The sequence below is a fragment of the Colletes gigas genome, unplaced genomic scaffold, assembly GCF_013123115.1.
Source record: "Colletes gigas isolate AHSC1104 unplaced genomic scaffold, ASM1312311v1 Colletes_gigas_Sc00009, whole genome shotgun sequence".
Taxonomy (NCBI): Eukaryota; Metazoa; Arthropoda; class Insecta; order Hymenoptera; family Colletidae; genus Colletes; species Colletes gigas.
Genome location: NW_025106638.1, coordinates 1,343,155 through 1,361,987, shown reverse-complemented (window position 1 = coordinate 1,361,987; position 18,833 = coordinate 1,343,155). Strand labels below are relative to the sequence as shown.

The 18,833-nt window shown below is 36.7% G+C and overlaps 1 protein-coding gene across 1 annotated transcript in view; it reads right to left on the bottom strand.

Annotated features, from left to right (window-relative positions):
* LOC122397535 (regulating synaptic membrane exocytosis protein 2) overlaps positions 1-18,833 on the bottom strand; it is a 96,150-nt gene that overhangs the window by 76,187 nt on the left and 1,130 nt on the right. The gene's annotated exons all lie outside the window — the stretch shown is intronic.

The following is an 18,833-nucleotide window of genomic DNA, read 5'->3' as shown; positions in this document are numbered from 1 at the left end:
CGATGATTTTGAAAAAATTATTTTCGGTTTCGAGGGTCAATTACAATCATTTTTGGTCAATACACATACACTCGAAATCCTACGCACATTCGAGAAAAAAATTCGAGTAGGTGGGCAAATTCTTCGACAAAATTAAAAAATTTCATATCGTTCTGGGAAAATTACTTTCGGTTCCGGGGGTAAATTAGAATCATTTTTGGTCAATACACATACCCTCGAAATCCTACGCACATTCGAGAAAGAAATTCGAGTAGGTGGGCAAATTCTTCGACAAAATTAAAAAATTTCATATCGTTCTAGGAAAATTATTTTCGGTTGCGAGGGTCAATTAGAATCATTTTTGGTCAATACACATGACCTCGAAATCCTACGCACATTCGAGAAAAAAATTCCTTACCGAAAATGTAATGTATGACCATATACGACATTTTCCCCTGAAATATCATTCGTATGTTTAAAAAGTCATAACTTCTGAACCGATTGGAGGATTTTAATGTTTCAAAATACAAACTACGCGTATTTTGCTGGGGAATATTTAGAAATTCTAAGAATGTTCTTAAAGTTGTTCCTCAACCTCGTAAAGTGAGAAGACCCCCATAAAAATGGTCAAATTCCTCGTTTTTATCACTCCATATGTGGGTATAGTCCAATTATTCAGCATATTTGATTTTCCTGCATTGTCCCAGTCCCGAGTATGCCGGATAATCGGAATTTTACTGCATTTAGAAATGTGGATATATGATGGGGACGAAGTGTTCCAGAATCACCCTTCGCCGTGAACCAATTTTTCCACTCGAATAGGGGCTTTTTCGCGCATGGAAGGTCTACAAATCGAGATGGCTGTTCCGTGGGGAAGGTCAAGCCGTTTCGGATGTATTAATTAAAATGGAAATGTAATTATCTCGGTGGGAACAGCCTGGCGGTTGCTCAGGGTCGCGGTTCCGTCAGGTGGTGCTCCCAGGCCGTTTGCAATCCAAGATTCGATAGTGTATTCATTGCACCCTGCGATTCTTCTAACTCAAAAACGAATTAAAAGTTCTATCGTTGTTATTGGGGTGAAAGGATCCCATATTATAGGCCCTTGGAGCACTAAAATCCACAATTATGTGATTTCCCGTATCGCATTGTGCTTCCGACCGCAATGGATAGAATATTTCCGTGATCACATAGCTCATCAAAGCTAGGTATGCCTCAGAAACTAAGAAAACAGGCGTCAAAGGCGTTCCGTAAATTCTCCACGCGCAACAATACAACTCGAAATCCACGCCAGCGCAGCAATAGTAATTCAAACGATGAACGTTCGTACGAATTTGCATAAACCAAAAGAAACCGCACGGCGCAACGAGCTGGATTTGTTGCGAGTTTACGGGGGAAGAAACTCCAATCCCCGTAGCTCGTATTGGCTACTTGAATCCTGGCCAGTAAATCATTTAAACGCTATTACCGTTTCTGAAATTTCCCTATTCATGATTTCTCGTTACACGTCTCTAGCATTCGCCCTGAGTTGGCTTCCATCCAGCGGGCGCATTGTTGCAACCGAACCTTACCCACGATTCAGCCAGAAACGCCACAATTGTCACACAAAATGATTGATCAACGCAGAAACGGTTGGAGCTGCCTTTATTGCTGCAACTGATTTCATCCGAGGCTCGTTTCGTTTAATTTCGTCGAAGCACTACATTTTACAAGGCGTTTCAAAAATTATTTCTACCAACGAAAAATAAAGACACCCTTTAAAATATTCATTTGACATTATTTTCTGAATTTAATCAATTTTCCTGAATAATATCATACTGAAACTATTTTTTTAAAGAAAGGTTTCTTTGAGAGTAAATTAATGAATCTCTTTTATCTGTTTTGAAACGTCTACACTTTTTATTGAAATAGGAGAAATGAAATTCTGTTTTGGAGCTTTATGTTTGTAGTATTACAATTTTGCTCAATGGTGAACCTTTTTCTGTAATGGGTGATTTTAAATATGCTTCACTATCGTGGGTGGATCCTCGATAGCGAACTACAGACGAGCCATTACGGAGTCCATTTAGCCGATTCTATTCCAGGCAATTTTACACAAGACTATATTTAAATCCAGAGTACTAGAAAATTACTAACAGAGAAAGAAGACATCCATTAACTTTTAATTGCTCGTCTCTGAAACGATTGCAGCCAAACGAAATTAATTGCCCTCGTTTCATCCCCTACCCGGTGTTCTTATTGTAGTTTCCTAGTTTACGAGGCCCGATGCGATGAAAAAAGGAGCTAAAATTGCCCCAACTATGGGAACTTGTCTGCTTTTAACGCGCTGGCGCGTTAAGGGGATATTCCGGTCCGGACCGGGCTAGAAATTTTTCTCAAAGAAATGCGTCTAACGAAAGAAAATTTCGCGATCGTGCGTCTCGGTGCCAGGCGTTATCGGAATTAAAGCTCGAATCTAAATTAAAGATATCGATTTCGTTCGTCGGCGCTCGAATTCCTTGTTCGATATTCTACGTGGCTGAAAATAATACGTATTCAGACGAAGCTTTTTATTCTTGCGTGTGCGTCGTATCGAATATCAAAAGCATTACACGCGTCACTTGCGCGAGATTGCTCGTACGTGTACGTGTATTTTTTCGTCCGCGCGAAATGTATCGTCCCAGTCGACAAATGCTCAACTTTGCATCGCCTTTGTTTTTTCAACCGCCCGTTGTTTCCTGTTTCAACAGAAAAACGTCGCTCGTAGCGGTCTCCCGCGAAGGCTGGCTGCCTTTGCACAACGGGACGAGATGTTTAAAAGGAAACGATTACCTGGCAAAACACAATTAATAGTCCGTCCTTGTTATGCTATTCGACCGTTACGACTGTCCACGTGCTTCATCGTAAACTATTCGAATGGTATTTGAATCGTACTCCGCGATTATCCGCGCTCCGAATTCTATTAAAACTTTTAAGATCCTTAGAACAGAATATTTCACGAGTTTCGTTCTTTCACCGGTGAAAATTTTAAACAAGATTTGTACAACAGTTAAATATATTTGATACAAATTATTTTTTAACGAAATTTGGCGAACGTAAAAAATGTTTGACACGATCGGTCGTTTTTTAGGAATTTAGAACAAATATTCAGGTAAAGCGAGTTTGTAATTATTCGGAGCACTGTATCGACAGATCACGAGATAAACCGTTACGTCTGTGGATCCTATTAGCCGATAATGCATCCCTCGTAACGATGTTAGGGTTGCAAGCATGATCCAGTAAATTAATCCAAGAACATACTGTTGGTCGTGCGTGGACAAATGGTGTACAACGAAACTAATAGATTTACACATCACTCTTTGCTCGATTAATTTCTTAGGGTACATAGGAAGAATACAAATAGATCGTATCGATCACGTACTAGTATAATTATTTTACATAATTATCGATTTTAATTTAAATTTACATAAAACAAGAACTGTTTGAGACACTTCGGATTTCCTTATAAAATTCTACTTGGTTACATTAATTGTACAGCACAATATCATTTAAATAACCCCCTCCGTATTTTATCACCTAATTTTTCACTAAATTAACGAAGAAAAACTTGACAAATTTGTGAATTGAAAAGTTGCACGTTTCTCTCGCGTTCATACAAATGCGTGAAAACAGTTCTTGAAAATTCAATACCTTTTTAACGATCCACTTCATCGACCTTTGAAATAAACAGCCTAATAACAAATGCCAAGAGTCGAGTCTATTTTCTATACGGAGTTACAGATTTATCGCCCGACAAAGAAAGAAACTTAAAATTCTTTGCACGTCGATGGAGATTCGAGCTGCAAAAATCCGATACACCCGGAAATAACGAATCGAGCCCTCGAGTTTATAACGAATAGAAAGATCGAAAAGATCAACAACCACGTTGAACGATTAATGGGGACCATTAGGGGCGCCCATAGGTCTCTAACGGGTCTCCTAATGAAAGCAATATTTCTGCAACATTGTGATATTTAAAGCACTCGAATCTTTTTAAAAAAATATCGATGATCTTGAAATCTCGAAAGATACGAAAGAAAAATTATTGTCAGAAAAATTCGTACATTCAGAGTGAACAATGTTTTCACGTAGCAATATTACTTAAAATCAAAACCAATTACAATAAAGTGCTCGAATCTTTTTTAAAAAAAGATGTCGATGCTCTTGAAATCTCGAGAAATACGAAAGAAAAATTGTCAGTAAAATTCGTACATTCAGAGTGAACAATGTTTTCACGTGACAATATTCCCTAAAATAAAAACCAGTTGCAATAGTTAAAGTGATCAAGTGTATTTAAAAGAATATCGATGATCTCGAAATCTCGAGAGATACGAAAGAAAATTTATTGTCAGAAAAATTCGTACATTCAGAGTGAACAATGTTTTCACGTAGAAATATTACTTAAAATCAAAACCAATTACAATATTTAAAGTACTAGAATCTGTTTTAAAGAAAGATGTCGATGTTCTTGAAATCTCGAGAGATACGAAAGAAAAATTGTCAGTAAAATTCGTACATTCAGAGTGAACAATGTTTTCACGTAGCAATATTACTTAAAATCAAAACCAATTACAATAAAGTGCTCGAATCTTTTTTAAAAAAAGATGTCGATGCTCTTGAAATCTCGAGAGATACGAAAGAAAAATTGTTGTCAGTAAAATTCGTACATTCGGAGCGAACGATGTTTTTTCGTGGTATTAATGTGTGAAATAAAAACCAATTGCGATAGTTAGGGTGTTCCAGTTAAGTGGTACGCTCCGTAGAAGCCGTTGCAATTGAATAAAGTGTTGTTCTGACGGAGAGAATGGGAGGCGCGACAAGGGTATCAAATATCGAAGGGCAAGCAGGGCACACTGGCGGATCAGATAAAATCGCGCGTAACAAAGACCGTGGAGGCGGGAGTCTGGGCACGATAAAGCCGTCATAAAAATGTTAGAAACGATCGGGGAGGGTCAACGGAGGGTCGAAGGTTCGATCCGTGCCCGATAAGCCGCAGTCGGTGAATTCACGTGCTTCGTGGCCGACGCGTTTGCCTAACTCATTGAAAAGTTACGATCGCGAAGGACCCGGGGGCGTAAAGATTTCGATCTCTGTATCGCGTGACTCGCGGGGTCGTAACTGATAACATCTCGAGGAGGAAGTGGGGCGTGCAAGTTGCGTTTACAAGTATTTTCCCTTTCAAAAGTTCTGTAATTAATTGCTCAACGAGTGTAAACCCCCGATAAAGGAAAAATATTGGCCCTGAAAGAAACACCGGTTTGAACAATCAAAGCAGCTCGAATCCTGTGGAGTCTAAATTGCAAAAACATGTTATGCAAGCATGGATCCTTGAAAATTTTATTAAAGAAATTATAACAAGAACACGAAATGCGAACAGTGTGGTGCTATGTTTATATGATAATATATACAAACTCCTTGATATTTTGAGACCTCTCGTGTCTCCAGACGCAAACAAATCACAGGTTACAAAATTCCGTAAACGTACGTTGTCGTATGTATTGGTTCGTACTTCAGAACTGGTTTCAATGAAACCAAAAATTCCATGAAACATTGACAAATATGTTACTGGAGTAAATATGTTGCCGTTTGTTTGTTTTTTCTTTTTCAACGTATTATAGGAGCCAGAGGAACAGTTTGAATGAAAACGCGATTACTCTAGCGTGGTTTATTTGACCAAATACCGACTATAACACGACGCGCGTGTATCAGCGGAAAGTTATCGAGTATTCAAGCGTATACCCGATCGAAGTTTCCCGTATGCATAATCAGCTCGCGTTTTCGTAGGCGATCGCTCCCGAGCGAGGCGGAAAGTTATTTTGCTTCTTGACACGCTTACTAGCGCGCGGTTATTTGCAAACGAAACCGACTACGTGATCCCCTGGCCCTATTGTCATAACATTATTGCAGCTCTGACATGCCTGGAGATATTACAATCGTGAACATATTTATTTGTTACGTGGTTACATATGAACCTAACTTCACTTTACTGTCCGAGATATCGTTAACATTTCGTTTCAATTATCCTCGTTTACGGTGTTGTGAGTAATTATAAGCTCAAACACATCTTTTTGTTCAATATTTTCCAGGAAACAATTCATTTGTTTATAGATTCCTTGGTTTGAAATTGTAACCAAATTTCCTGATTACACGTCCATACCGAATGCTTTCTGTTTTCTCCATTTTCGGTGGACCTTTATAAAGATTAACGTAACTTCTAAAACATTGAGTATTTTTCTACGGGAAAAATTGTGAGTATTCTCCGGACACGGCTCTAAATACGAGCTGTAAAATTTGATGCAAAAATATTTTACCGTCTGGCGAAAAAAATTCGAAATTAGAGTTCCAGAGTACACCCTTTAAAAGGCAATAACGTAATAATCCTGCTATCTTCGGGATCCTCCAGCCAATCGAAACCTAACCCGGGGGCGCATTTGTTCGTGTCGTGCGACTAATGCACGGTCTGGTTGATCAGCGAAACATTAAATTTCCTCGAAGTAGGAGGCGGAAAAGACGAAGTTGCTGTCGATGTGGGCGAGCAGGAGGGTAAGAGGATTGAATTTAACTTCCCCTCCGCGAATACCGCCGACGAAGGGGTGGTTTCGAGGTCGAGGACTTTCGACCGACCTCGACCGATCGATATAGCTACAGGTGTCCGAAACCCTATCCGTTGTAGCCATCTTCGCGAAATGGGAGGGAGTGAAAAAAAAAAGAAGAAAAAAACTGACAGCGGGCCGGACTGGCAAACGCGTTTCAAACCGATCCTCCGGCTGGGGACTTTAATCTGTTTGGGATGTAAGTTTTTTTCCAGCGACGACAAGTGTCGCCGGCGGAGCCCGCCGTGTCCCGCTTTAGGGTAAGGCTTCCTCGATCGATCTAGCTACAGGTGTTCGAAAGTACAGTCTCTACTGCCGACAGTCTACTACGCTTCGCCTCGCACTAAATTGCCCCCGCTATATTTCACACTGGTTTTTACCGTACCCGTGCAAACACGTCGATCTCGTATTTATTTATTCCTACGCGGGCTGCGAAAACCACCGGGGCGCGTCCAACACGAAAGATAAACCTGACAATCGCCGAGAAAAACTCTTGAATTATAGTTCCTTTCATAGTTCGAGGCTATTTCATTTATCGGTGAAATGAAACTGTCCAACGAAAAGGCGTTCTTAAGAAATGAAATTTTATTTTTGAAATATTATCTTAAGGCTTCAAACTCGACATGAATTTATAGAATGATCTAATAGTATAATTTGCTGCATAAACAATTATAGTTTTGTTATATTTCGAGGTTATTTCATTTATCGAAGAAACGAAACTGTCCAACGAAAATGTGTTTTTAAGAAATAAAATTGTATTTTTGAAATATTGTCTTAAGGATTGAAACTCGACACGGATTTATGGGATGATCTGATAGTATAATTTGTTGCATAAAAGATGAAATTTTTTTTAAATTGCGAGAGTGTTTCATTTATCGAAGAAATTAAACTGTCAGACGAAAAGGTGTTCTTAAGAAATAAAATTGTATTTTTAAAATAATGACTTAAACTCGACACAAATTAACTTGTTGCATAAAAAATTATAACTTTTTATAGTTCGAGATTGTTTCATTTATCGAAGAAATAAAACTGTCCAACAAGAAGTCGTTCTTAAGAAATGAAGTTCTATTTTTGAAATATTGTCTTAAGGCTTGAAACTCGTCACGAATTTGTGGAATGATCTAATAGTATAATTCTTTTTATATTTCGAGATTATTTTATTTATCGAAGAGATGAAACTGTCCAACGAGAAGTCGTTCTCAAGAAATGAAATTCTATTTTTGAAATATTGTCTTAAGGCTTGAAACTCGACACGAATATATAGAATGATCTAATAGTATAATTTGTTGCATAAACAATTCTAATTCTTTTTATATTTCGAGATTATTTCATTTATCGAAAAAATAAAACTGTCCAACGAAAAGGTGCTCTTAAGAAATAAAATTCTATTTTTGAAATATTGTCTTAAGGATTGAAACTCGACACGGATTTATAGAATGATTTAATAGTATAATTTGTCGCATAAACAATTCTAATTCTTTTTATATTTCGAGGTTATTTCATTTATCGAAGAAATAAAACTATTCAACGGGAAGTCGTTCTCAAGAAATGAAATTCTATTTTTGGAAATATTGTCTTAAGGCTTGAAACACGACACGGATTTATTGGATGACCTAATAGTATAATTCGTTGCGTAACTATACCATCTTCGCGTTTATTGCCTGTCGATTCAATTATCGTGTCCAGTTAACTTGAGTTATGCAATGTCGATTACAGAACGCTGGTTTTTGAGAGGCATTGAAAATTCTCAGCACCCTGATCAATAACTCGCTTCTGTGCCGCGATAACGATTTATTGGAAACTTTCGAACGTTCCGTCGTCAATAGTTTTCCCGTAACGCGTGTACGTCCCTTCTATCGCGATCAGATACAGCGATGAAAGTGAAAAGTATATTTTTTGCGATGCTGACCGCATAGATTATAGCGAGAAAAAGGAAGCCGACCCGTGCCAGGTTCATATTTCAACCATTCTGACGTATCGCGCGTTAAGTAAAATCCTTGGCGGAGTTAAACGTGTAACTCAGAATATTTTTATGCAAAATGAAACGATACCCGTGTGCTACAAATGCTGCCCTGATGATACTCAACTCGATGGAAAGAGATAATATTGATTTAGGATACGTTACATCGTTCGCTTCTGTTTTGCTGAAAGAGTGAAAAGGTAAAAAGGTTAAGCGGACCTTGTGACAAACTACACATCGAATAACTTTAAATGAGATGATAATTGCTACTAATGGCACAGAAACGACATTAATATTAATGCGTATGTAATTACCATATTCGGTGCACAGGTGTTTCGCGAAATTCCGAAATAACTTACGATGCGCGTTTTAAATAAAGCTTTCCTTGATTCGGTTCATTTCGCGTCAGGTTAGATTTTTCGATACTCCGGTAAATAATTTATGAGAACGTTGTGATAAAAATAAGGAGAAAAACACGGACGGAAAATTGTACAAGAAATCGATCGAGCAAGGAGATTCGTCAAGTAACTTGCGGACAAAATGTGATCGGCATTATAAATAATAATTTTATCCATAAAAGTTGATGATAAATTATATTAATATCGCGGCATGACTCCTTTGGATAGATACACGATGGAAAATAAGATTGAAATCTAAGTTATTTTATACTAATTGATGTGTACTTCAACGAGCAAACTAGTAGTAAGGGTCGGTAATTTGGCAGACACGTGTCACTTGTATCAGACTGTACTACTTAAATTTTATTTTTCATAGATACACGATGAAAAATAAGATTGAAATCTAAGTTATTTTATACTAATTGATGTGTACTTCAACGAGCAAACTAGTAGTAAGGGTCGGTAATTTGGCAGACACGTGTCACTTGTATCAGACTGTACTACTTAAATTTTATTTTTCATAGATACACGATGAAAAATAAGATTGAAATCTAAGTTATTTTATACTAATTGATGTGTACTTCAACGAGAAAACTAGTAGTAAGGGTCGGTAATTTGTCAGACACGTGTCACTTGCATCAGACTGTACTACTTAAATTTTATTTTTCATAGATACACGATGGAAAATAAGATTGAAATCTAAATTATTTTACACTAATTGATGTGTACTTCAACGAGCAAACTAGTAGTAAGGATATACTTAAATGTTTTAATTTTTTGTTGTAACTTTTACAACACCTGATTTATGGCTTCAAGACCTCTGCTATCGGTTGTTTTAATCCCTTGTGAAAGTCATATATTAAAATCAACACATTTTACCATTCACGAGGTAATCGTAAAACAAATCTATTCTTTTACGTGGCCATTCCTTGTACGAACAAATTTAAACAGAATGAAATAGCGTACGTTTAAAAAATTATTTGGAATTAAATTAAAGGAACCTAAGCGCGATGTGAACGAACAAAAACACAGGTATGGTCTTTTGGAACTTAAAGCTTTGGCACAGATGCAGGATATAACAAGGCCCAAAGATCTTGGGAGATGCTCTGTTCGTTCATTGTACAAAGGCGTGCAAATTGGTTTTATTACCAGGAATTAGATGAGATTGGGTTTCTAGAAGTTATTTCGACCGAACGGGAACTTTAAGTAAGTGCTTTCCGTTTGTGCTTTGGGAGTGGATTACTACCCTTTCACGAATAGTAGAATGGACATTTAGAGAGTTTCGAAAGGAATGCTATAGCTACTGGAAGAAAATATCTTCTACCTCTGTTCATATTTAGGGATTGAAATCATCCCTTCAAGTTTGACAGATCACATTGGCGATACAATAAATAATGAAAATATTTATTTTAGATCCTCAGTTACAAGTCTACTATTTAATATTGAAATGACGAGCATAAACGAGTCGAATCCATTTGTAAAATAGTCCAAGAGATCGAGGACTCGAAAGTTTTAGAGATCTCCTTTAGAGAAGCGTCTCGAAGATTCCACGCGAAACTTTTACCCGGAAAAACGAAAATACCGATCTCTGGGTGGACTTTTGTTTATTTTTAGTACCATGTGGTACATTTGCAGGCTTTCGAGGTATTTCCTTGCAAATTAAAATGGACAATTAGGGTGTAAAAATTTGTCCCGGAGCGCGAATAACCGATATTCCGGCGGCGCGGGTATTTGTTTCGCTCGCATCGTTAGTTCCGCGGCCAGCCTCTTCCTCTCTATTTGTAGCCTAATTTCAGAGGTGAGTCTGAAGCCGATGCTCGAACCCGAAACTGGGTCAACCGATCATCATGTTCGCGTCCATATTACGGAGAAATAGGAAACGCAAGCGCGTTTTTTTATCGATCGTCGTATCCTTCGGGAGAGCAAAAAAGAGAGAGATCCTCCAACAGCTTTTCCGATCGAGTAATCACCCGTGCGAAATTGTTGTTCTGTCGTCGACAGCCGATCACGATCGTCGTGCTGATTTGCATCGAGATATCGTTCGCGAGTTATGGCATTGCTACGCGTTTCATTTCACGAGCAAATTCGAATCGCGAACTAAAATGGAACTACCCCCTGCTAATTTATTGCCTCCCTTTTTATTCACCGATCTTCCCGATAAACGTCCCGCCGTGAAGTAAATTTCCCAACGGTTAAAGAGTTATTTGAATTTTTATTTACATTTAATAGTTTCACCGATACCCTGTCGATTAACGGCTTTTGATGATTTTTATGCTACAAAGCACGATATTCGGAACAACTTTTTTCCTGGGAACAAGTTTTACGTTGGCCCTAGTTTCTCAAATATTCAAATTTATTTTCACGATTTCCAATATAGGAAGCACTCGTAATGCTTGGTCAATCAATCGAACACGAATTTCTGTACCCGTTAAATTCCGTTCGACATCATTAAAATATTATTACAACCTTGCTCGTTAAATATAAATAATTCTCGAATTTCACGGCGAGTACACTCGGCGCATTATAGTCCTACAAATAAAATTAATAACGTAACAAATTGTGACACGAAAATCTTCATCTTGATTCGAAATGTGATTTGTTGGTTTATAATATTTTTCTTTTTTTGCGTCAATTTTATTATAAATTTTACCCAAAGGTTAAATGATTATGTAACTTGGAAACCTGAAACGAAGTTTCCGATATACAGATTTCCATATTTTATTAATTTGAGCAACTTTAACGAGAAACAGTTTAATTAACATTTAAATCACGTTTTTGGCTTCGCGTATTTCTTCATCGGCTAGTCACACGATTTTAATGACAGGATTTATAACAATCCTGATCCCGTTATGCAACCACAACGGCGCTAAATTAAATTTTAATTAATATCAATTAAATTACTTAATATATACAACATTTCCAAATTTATCATTACTAACAAAAATTAAACTCGAGTGACTAACGTCGATATGACTCATTAAATGTCACGATGTCGCTGTATGTGTCACTTAATTTTTATTCTGGTCTTGTTCATTCGTATTTATAGTAATTCCAAATATTTAGAATCCTTGTCCTGTAGTGGAAATTATCTAGCGTATACTATACGTATATTGTCACATTACACAACATAGTTTACACAACACATAATACTACTGTTCGAGACGATTAGCGATAAATTGCGAATTATGTATTATCATGGGTATATTTACATTGCTAATCTAATAAATATTTGACGCATTCGCTGCAGAAACCTAGGAACGATATCGAACAATCTTTCCTCTGTCAAATTATCCTACCACAATTAATAATACAACGTTCTTGTGTGTTTCTATTTTTTCCAAAATCATATTCACACCGCTCACAATAATCAATTCTTCTCTAAATAAGATACACGGTTATTCTATTTTTTGTTTAATAAAATCCGTTGTGCAAAGATCATCTCGATAACAAAGGATGTTAGAAAATAAATTTCATTCCACATTTTCCATTGGTTCCGGCACGGACGTAACTATAACTCAGGGTTACGAACAGTATAAATATGACACGAACTTCCACCAAGGTAAAACTTCCAAGAAATGAAATGTTTCGAGGATCGAGGATTTCTCGTGTCTGCAATACTATAGGATCTGAGATTTGCTCTCTTTCGATTATTGTTATTATCCTGTGAGGAAATAGTATACGAGCCGTGGTACTCGCGAAGAAAAGAGAGAAAAAAAGACAAAATGGATGAGGATGTTCAGCAGATCGCGTGGCCCGCAACGAGGAACTAGGCCATCCAATGACCTTCTTGCAATAAGTACCCAAGGTAATACACACCCCCGTGGAAAATTATAACGGCAATTCCCTGAGAAGGTCGAATATTCATCAGGAATTGTGAACTCGTAATGAATCGGAAAATGTGTCGCGGAATATCGGGTAGAACCGAAACTTTCGTAACCTTTTATATTTAATAAATTCGACTGCCCCGTATTTAAAAATTAATCGACGACGTAAATTCCATCGGTCTCTATTAGAGTTTTTTTTAACGCCGTTCCCGTAGAACTTTTTGCTTTCGAGTTTTTGATAAAAATCATTGGAAAAACTGCATGTTTGAAAAATTATTCTGACATTTCGGCCAGCTTCTAGCTAGTATTATTTGTGGTTCGAGGCTGCACTGACACTGTACACCCGATAACGATCAACAGTATCATCGCGTCGCCTTCAGATCGACGATAAAACCGGCTGCAATGGCGGTGAACCTCGGAGTCGTGTTCCAAAGGGACTTGCTTCGTTTGCACAAGCCCCCCCAACACTTTTTCTCTACTTTTACTTTCGCGACGATGAACAGTACTGGAAAGGTCGCTGACTTACTTCTCAAAGTTCCAGCAAAAGTGAACATTTAAGTAAAATTATTTTATTTCGATCAATGTACATATTAGAGACGGCGGACCTTCGACACGAAAAATTAAGTCGAGTTAAGAAAATTGTAAATAACTCTAGAAAACTGAAAACTGAATTTTTACACCACTTCTTTGTATTTTTTCAGTGGACTTTTTCGACCTTCGAAATCACTGAAAACGATTTCTTTTTGGATTCGCTTATGTTTTACCAGGTAATTGGTTTCGCAAAAGAACCGAGAATTTTCCTAACGATGCACGACAATATATAATAGTTCGACGCGTTGACACATTGACACTTTCACAGTTTCGTAAATTAACGGAAAGTTACATAATATTGCTCTAGAACGTTCGTTAAAGGTATAAACCCAAACGCGCGTGACAACGTCAATGTTGCCGACATATTGACATCTTAACGCACTGATATCACGACATTTTAGCACGGAGTACGACGGTATCACCTTTGACGTCAAGTGTGTTGGCCGATCGAAGGAGAAACCGCAGCCGCTAAACTCTAAAACAGATGTCTGCGACGAGAGACTCGCTCCGTTATCAATGCACAACGGATGGGACAGATAACGTTTCCCAACAAACTCTAAACAATAGTTTCCAATCTTTCGCAATTTCTAATTTCGTCAATCGTGGACTTATTCAACATCGTACGTGCCTGAACTAGAAACTCCTATCCCATTTCTAATACCCATTGTTTCCTTTTTATTACCGGTAGTTTAAACGAATTTATGTTTGATATTCTCGAGACAAACTTAGATTTCAAAGTAAGAACAGCGTCAGTGTGAAAACACTAACTTTATCTTTACGATTGTCTTTCTATTCGTTTTCGTACATGATTCGAATATTTTATGAAGCTGAGGAAGGCTAGACAAAAAGGAGCCTGCACTGTTCATTATTAAGTGAAAGAAGTAAGTCTCGATCGTAATGGCGATCGAAATAATAGCAACGTGGACTTTGAAACTAGAAACTCCTTTCCCACTTCTGGCACCCATTGTTTCCGTTTTATCACTCGTAGTTTAAACGAATTTATGTTTGATATTCTCGAGACAAACTTAGATTTCAAAGTAAGAACAGCGTCAGTGTGAAAACACTAACTTTATCTTTACGATTGTCTTTCTATTCGTTTTCGTATATGATTCGAATATTTTATGAAGCTGAGGAAGGCTAGACAAAAAGGAGCCTGCACTGTTCATTATTAAGTGAAAGAAGTAAGTCTCGATCGTAATGGCGATCGAAATAATAGCAACGTGGACTTTGAAACTAGAAACTCCTTTCCCACTTCTGGCACCCATTGTTTCCGTTTTATCACTCGTAGTTTAAACGAATTTATGTTTAATATTTTCGAGACAGACTCAGATTTCAAAGTAAGAACAGCGTTAGTGTAAATTTGAAAACACTAACTTTATCTTTACGATTATCTTTCTATTCGTTTTCGTACATGATTCGAATATTTTATGACGCTGAGGAAGGCTAGACAAAAAGGAGCCTGCACTGTTCATTATTAAGTGAAACAAGTAAGGTTCGATCGTAATGGAAGAAACTACTTTCTCACTTCTAACACCCATTGTTTCCTTTTTATTACACGTAGTTTAACACTAGATTTACGGATGTCGTCAATTTGACGGATTTCTGATTCCATATTTAAAATTGCAGAACGCGTAAATATTATTTTTTAATAACTTATGTTGAATTTGATCGATGCAATGGCAAGAATACATATTCTAATTAAAAGAAAAATCGTATTTTAAGGTAATTGTCAACATGAAAAGTATCAATAAATATACGTGCGATCAATACCCGTAAATCTAGCGTTAAACGAATTTATGTTTAATATTTTCGAGACAAACTTAGATTTCGAAGTACGAACAGCGTTGGGGTAAATTTAGAAACGCAAATTGAGTTTCATAAATTGTAATCGATGACCAGTATTTTTTTACGATCGTCTTCCTATTTGTTTCTGTATATGATTCGAACAGTCGAGGGCGGCGAGGTAGAAAGGAGCCAGCACTGTTTATTATTAGATGAAAGAAGTAAGGCGCGAGATTTCAGTTTCCTTTTAGCGTCGTCATCGATGCGACGCTTTTAGAAGAATTGCTCGAGACAATGGCGGAAACGTTCCGGCTCAGTTGTCGCCCTGCTTCGGCGAAAGGGAACGACGGAAACGTTGAAAGAGAGAAAGAGATGGCGTCGAATATCCGCCCGGAGACTTCTCCATAGACACAGAAGCGAGCAAAGGAACAGAAGTAACGAAGTTTCCGCGAGAAGTGTATGAGAACGCGAGGTTTGCTCTTAAGTTGAGTCGAGTCGGATTAACTTGCGTTTTCGAGATTGTAAATTTGAAGTTCTCGTTTACTGTACTACATATACCCTGCAAACGAGTCGTCTCGACGGAAGTGCCAGACCAATTTCTTGTCGACATGAGAACCGTATTTCCATACCGCCTTTCGACGACTCGTTTACGCCCCGCGAATCTGCATCGCCCGTTTAAGGGGGAATTATACCGTAGAATGCGAATTTTTAGGCCATCTTTCATCATTTTTTTTAGCAGAAATATGTACGTTAGTGATTACTAAATAACAAAGATCTTAACACACTGAAGGAACACTCGAATTTCTTAGATAAATTGGAAGAAAGATAGCTATGCGTTTGTAACGAATAAAGAATTCGAGTTTGGCGCGCAAACCCCACGGAAAAATTCAATCTTGGAGCATGTTAAAAATTTCGTATCGAAAATTAAAATCGGATTTCGCCCGTAACACCGATACGTACCGTAAACTTTTCGCACCCATAAAACGTATGAAAATGCCCATCGAGGATCAAGTAAATTTTTAGCGCGTTCTCAGTGCTGATAAAACCCAAGAAAATGCGCGTGGAAAACCACCGCCACGTTCGTCCCGTAATTAATTAACCAGACACAGCGAATCGTAATCAGAGACGATAAAGAAAAGAAGAAAAATGAAGAAAAATATACAAGTGAACGAAATTTTAACAATTATCGACGAGGAAAATTTTATTCTACTTTACCCTGCTATCGTTCGTTTTTCGTTATTGATATTCGTTACCAATAGTTCGACTGAAACACGACTGAAAAAAATGTTTCTGTCCGTGGATAATTTTAATAATAATTAAATAATTAAATAAAAACTTTCTTTGGATTTTACAGACCTAACCCAACTTAAGTAATAACTTTTTTCATACCTGAAGATAAATGTTCAGGATGGCAAAATCGTTTCGATCGCGCTTCCACAAAATGATTCAAGTTGGTGAACGTATTAGATTTCGTTTAATAGGCGACCATTAATCGCCAGTAAAGGCATTTTTACGGCCGTGTTACGTTTACTTCGTGGCGTGCAGACTCCTTTAAAAGACTTTTATAAGACTTCTTTATAAGACTAAACACGATATAATTTAAATAATAGAAACGAAGTTTGTGTGAAAATGAGTGTATTTCTGTAACATATTATTTATCACTGAATAAATTTGAAATGAGATAATATTGTAATATGAATTTCTTTTCCTTTAACTCGCTATCCCTTTCTATGTTCCAAGACACAAGACAGAAATGATACGACACGTATTGAAAAAATCGAATTTGAAATAGAATTTACACGTTTCCTTCGATGTTCAGCATTTCGTAAGGCCTGATCTGTTTGTTTATTTGTTATTTTTGCATACGTACATATTTATATACTACAAATAGCATCTAATTTTCGCGGTTTCCGTATAGATTTACGACCAAGAAGGAATTCATCGAATGTCTAATATTTACATTCTCTTTCACAACTTTTCTTTAACAAAAAGCATCCGAATATATGAAAATATTCAATACCTTTTCGTGAAATAACTACCGTTGTGCCGTTTTTCGTTTTTTTGAAAATACCTTAGTTCATGATAATATAATCAAACTCATCTATATACAGGGTGTTCGGCCACCCCTGCGAAAAACTTTAGTGGGTGATTCTAGTGGCGAAAATAAGACGAAAATCAAGAATATCAATTTCTTGATTGAGGCTTCGTTAAAAAGTTGTTAAAAATTATTAATAAAATTTGTCCACCCACACCAATTTTTTTCTCGAAAGTGTGCAGTATTTCGGGAATATGTGTATTCGCCAAAATTGATTGTAATTAACCTCCACAACTGAAAATAATTTTTTTAGAACGATTTGAAATATTTGTTTTTCGTCGAAAAATTTCAGCCCATGTCGATTTTTCTTAAAAATTCGTTTTTCATTTTTAATAAATCTGTTTGATGTCCTACGGAAATTTTGTTTATTACTTTATTGTAGGTACACATGAGTTCTACTTCAGAAAAAACTTTCTTTGAAATATATTCACTATTATAGGAGTTATGATTATTTGAAAATTGGAATATTTTTATGGGGTTTTCCTTACTTTACGGGTTCAAGGAACAACTTTTCGAATATTTTTGGAATTCTTACATATTCCACACCAAAATACGCGTCGTTTGCCTTTTGTAACATTAAAATCCTTCAATCCATTCAGGAGTTATGATGTTTTTAAGATACACATGAAATTTCGGGGAACCATTTCTGGCCTCACATTAAATTTTCGGTAAGGAATTTTTTTCTCGAAAGTGCATAAGATTTCGGGGGTATGTCTATTCACCAGAAATGATTGTAATTTTTTCCTACACCTAAAAATAATTTTTTTAGAACGATTTGAAATTTTTTAATTTCGCAGAAAAATTTCAGTTCTTGCTGTATTTTTTTCTCGAAAGTGCGTAAGATTTCGGGGGTATGTCTATTCACCAGAAATAATTGTAATTTTTTCCTACACCTAAAAATAATTTTTTTAGAACGATTTAAAATTTTTTAATTTCGCAGAAAAATTTCAGTTCTTGCTGAATTTTTTTCTCGAAAGTGCGTAGGATTTCGGGGATATGTCTATTCGCCAATAATGGTTGAAATTTACTCCTACACCTAAAAATAATTTTTTTAAAACGATTTGACATTTTTTAATTTCGCAGAAAAATCATTCTGAGAAAATTATCATATGTCAATATATATGTATCGTATGTCAATTACAATCATTTTTGGTGAATAGACATACCCCCGAAATCCTGGCGCATTTTCGAGAAAAAAATTAATAACTTCTTACAAAGCCTCCATCAGCAAATTGGTATTCTTGATTTTCGTCTTATTTTTGCCTCTAGAATCTCCTATTATAATTTTTCCCATGGGCGTCCGAACACCCTGTATATTAAAAATATCTTTGGTTTTTTGGATTTTGGATAACTTGTTCGCAAAATATTACCTACGCAGTCGGGCGCTGTACGTAAAAACTGTTGTTTGTTGATCAACAAAAACTGCACAATCAATGGATATTATGCGTTGCAAAAATTCGTATATATAGTTAAATATATAATAAATATATCCACAAAACCCAGAATTAATCGCTCTTTAATAGCCCGCAAAAAAAAAACCACAAGGAAGCATCTTTTTTTCTTATCTGTAAAGTAGAATGGTCCCTTAAAACGGAA